We start from the raw sequence: 4,126 nt of genomic DNA on the forward strand, positions 1-4,126 counted from the left end.
TCAAGAGACCACCATGATCTGTTGGATGAAGAGTTTTTTTCTCTACCACTTTGTAGATACCTATATGTCTATGTTTCAGGTTATTATTTTATTTCTTATCAAGTCAATTGACTGTGATTTTTAAATTATGCTGCCCTCAGGCAAATGACCTCTCCCAGCAATTTTGTGTACGTGTTAATGAGCAACAGCAGAAAGAGGATACAATCCTGAGGGACTGCATGTAGTACAGACCTTGGGCTAGATTTCACTCCCCGCAACACTGACTAGAACAGCTCTGGGGAAGGAGAATGACTGTAACACTGTAGTTCCCAATCATAAACTCCTAAGCCAATCTAGAAGGAAACCATGATCAAAAACAGCTGAGAGAAACAAGGAGTGCTAGGATGGATGTGGTACCTCCATTCCCAGTTTTAATTGAGAATCTACGAGAGAAGCAAGCCATAATTTGTCTTACAAGGAAAATTTCAACGGAATGCTTAGAAAAACATTCTTATGGAAAAATCCTCAGGATGAGAGAGGGCAGAAAGAGGAAGTAATTAGACACAGAGTTCTTGAGTTGCTTTGTTAAATATATTCAAGCAGGGGTTAGACAAACATTTGTCAATGGTGCCTATATTTGTATTCTACACTAAGTAAAGGCAGGGCTTGATGACTTAAATGAGCTTTTTCAATTCTATGATATTAACAAACTTCTGAACAAGCTTTTGTTGCTCCACTTCGAATACTAGCTAGAAACACAGATACTATAAGTTATAAAGCACCTTAATTCACTAAATACTGCATGTGGATTAAGCCAAAAGAAATCTAGTTATTCCTTTTTGTTTATCTGTGTTTACCAGTCTAACATTATCACAGGTGCCATTTCCAGATATTTTGTAATACCGTATAGACGAAATAATTTATACTGTATTTACATAAAGATAACTCTGGGTTGAAAATGATCTCATCCCAAATACATTTTTTTAATTTTGACAAAGGTTTCACAATACTCAGCTTTTATAACTTGTCAACATTGGTTCCCAATTTCAGCTGAAACAAATCTTGAAGATTTTCTCCTTTGCATAATTATGTGCATATGACACATATGTGTGCATATAAGCAAGTATATGCACAAATACACACACACATATATATATATATATATCTTACCAGAAGCCACATGCCAAAAGAGGATTAGATATGGGCAAAAAAAAGTAGTTAAATAAAATTATAAAACTGACTAAAGTTGCTAGTAAAATAAAATAGCTCACACAGAAGTAATTGATCACTGTATGAAAAAACTGGAGGAGAAAGGCAGGGAGGGATGGAGGGAGAAAAGAAAGGATTGAGCTAGAATAAGAGGAAGGAGAGTTGTACATTAGGAAAGCAAGAAAAGAAAAATAAAACAGGATGGACATGATGCAAGAAGGCTAAACAGGGAAACAGTTTAAAAAGTTCTGCTTTTCTATTACAGAGAAGGTGAATATCCAGAGTCAGACTTTTCTGAAGGCCGGAAGGTTGAAATCATTTGCACCTCTCACATATTACTTCAGTCCACAGTTAATTATTTAGAGGGTGAATTGCCTTTCTATTTCAGGTTAATAAATGTACCCAGTAATTCTGATTTTAGTTCAGCGTACAATAGATAATGTTATGTTCAAAACTTACATAACAATCATAAAATTGGAGGGGGCCATTTTTGTACAAATGTTATGTACAATGTTTTCCCATATTGTTTGGTGACTGGTCAATTTAGTTATGGATGTAAGGGCATTGGTTTATATTTTGGCTGTGGTATGATCAGAATAAGCTTATCTGTTGCAATTAAAAAAGATATTTAGTTATAAGATTAAAAAAATGTACGAAGAATTTAGGCAGGTTATGGACCAAATGAAGCTGCCAACTTATGATTGGAAACAGGTTTAAATAATTTATTGCTACAAAGACCTCAAAAGTTCTTATGAAGATTCAGAATTAGTCAGAATCGGAGCTGAAGCAACTGGCATTAAGTGATTAACATGGAGGGATCCACTGCAGCATGGACAGTGAGTTCTGAGTACTGATCTACCAACTAGAAGGCCTGTCACAGACAGAACTGATTCCTGAATCAGTGATCAGAAGTGGGGACAGGAGACGTTTGGACTGGTTGAATATGTGGGGACTTATAATTTTTTTTTCTTCTTTCCAGCAGATTCAAAACGAGGAAAGCAAAGCTGGGAACTATGTGGCACTAGCATTACATGTTTCACTGCACCAGACCAAGGGAAGGCGAGGAAATCAAGATGATAAACAGGAGCAGCTCAGGCATACATCTTTCTGATTCACTGGGTTATAAGGAGGAGGGGAGGTAAAGGATAATTAGATTTAGAAGATTCTGTTATGTAGCCTATGTTAATAAAGCACAGTTCTAGTCCTTCTGTGGAATTGATTTTCTGATCTGCACTATCTAGTGCGGCTGACACCAATTATCAGCCATTCTCTCTTCCTAATGGAAACCTTATCCTATATCAAGATCATAAGGATGTGGGGTGGTGAGCTAGTACAGGGCTTTTCAACCAGTGGTACAGGTACCACCTGTGGTACATTGGCACCTGGCAGGTGGTACGCGACCATCCTAGAAAAGTGGTAGCAGGGGAGGGGAATGAGCTGAACCGGTGGCAGCATTGCACAAGCCTGAGCGAGAGATGGCTAGAGCTGCAGAGCTGTCAGGGCTCAGCGGAAGCCCCAGGATCAGTGCCACTTTCCAGCTGATCGGCATTTCTTTGGGGCTGTCAGGGCTCAGTGGAAGCGCCAGGATCAGCGCCAGATTACTGCTGGAGCTCAGCATTGATCCTGGTGCTTCTGCTGAGCCCAGAAGAAGTGCTGATCAGCTGGAATGTTGCAGCATCTCCAGGGTCTTGTGATTTACATTCAGATGCTTGGCAACTGATTCATATTTATGACGGTCAGTGTCCCAGGGTCATGTGAAGTGACCAAAACCTGCTGCAACCACCCAGCAGACAGGGGGAATAAAAAACAAACACCCCCACACCCCACCGCCAATCCTCAACAGAAATGCTCACAACAATAAAAACCTCAGACAGGAGGAAGAGCGCCACCGGGTGGGCAGGCAGGTGTCTTGCTCAGCTGTGGCTTGTGGGGTACTTTTTTCAGTGCCATTGTAACTTCAAACAGTCACTAAGTGAACTGTTGTAAGTCGAGGACTACCTGTACTTTAACACTTTTTTCCTTTTTGGGGGGGGGTCATCAAGTTTTTGACCCCTTGCTAGGCGCCTGGTGGTACTCGGGTGTTGCCATATCCTAAAAGTGGTACAATGGGTGAAAAGGTTGAAAAGCCCTGAGCTAGTAGATAGCCACACAGAATAAGAAGTAGAAGAACAGACTCTCCCAATCTGAGATGAGAGAGGCTGCTCAAAGGCTTTCAGGATACTGATTGCATAGAAAACAAGGGGTAGTAAACTACACAAAGTGTCAATTTGAACTATGTCACCAGATCACTGGTCTCCATATTTTTCTGTAGTTATAATTTCTGAATAAGTTAACTATAGTTGGCTGTTGGCTTATGATGTAGGATTGGGAGTGATGGTAGTAGGGCAAAATAGTACTGGATTGTTGTACACCAGCCAGAGTTACTTTCCATGAAATAGGGAGCCATATAAATTTGATTAACAAATAAATAAAGAGTAGATCTCAGTGACTTGAGATTGAGTAAAATACATTGGAGGAAGAGAGGTAGGCCATTCTAGGGGAAGGGAATTGTCAATCTGCCCCAGCTTCTCCAGTCTTAGGTCTTGGTGGCCCAATTGTTTATGGTCTCAGATTGAGAATGATAAACGCCAGATCAGTCTGTAATAAAACATACAAATCTATAATCTGGAAGAGGAGCAGACAGATTTGCTTGTTATTATGCTCAATACTAAAAATAGGCTGGGTAAGGGCATTAATGTTCCTTTTCAAAAATTTGCTTGGAAGGGTTTTAAGTTCTTCTTCAATTGTAATGCCAGAGCCAGACAGGAAGGGTTAGGGCAGGGGTAGGCAACCTTGGCTGTTTTATGACTCGTGGACTTCAACTCCCAGAATTCCTGAGCCAGCCATGCTGGCTCAGGAATTCTGGGAGTTAATGTCCACGAGTCATAAAAGAGCCAAG

This window comes from Protobothrops mucrosquamatus, unplaced genomic scaffold (assembly GCF_001527695.2).
Source record: "Protobothrops mucrosquamatus isolate PMUCROS unplaced genomic scaffold, P.Mucros_1.0 scaffold2210, whole genome shotgun sequence".
Lineage (NCBI taxonomy): Eukaryota > Metazoa > Chordata > Lepidosauria > Squamata > Viperidae > Protobothrops > Protobothrops mucrosquamatus.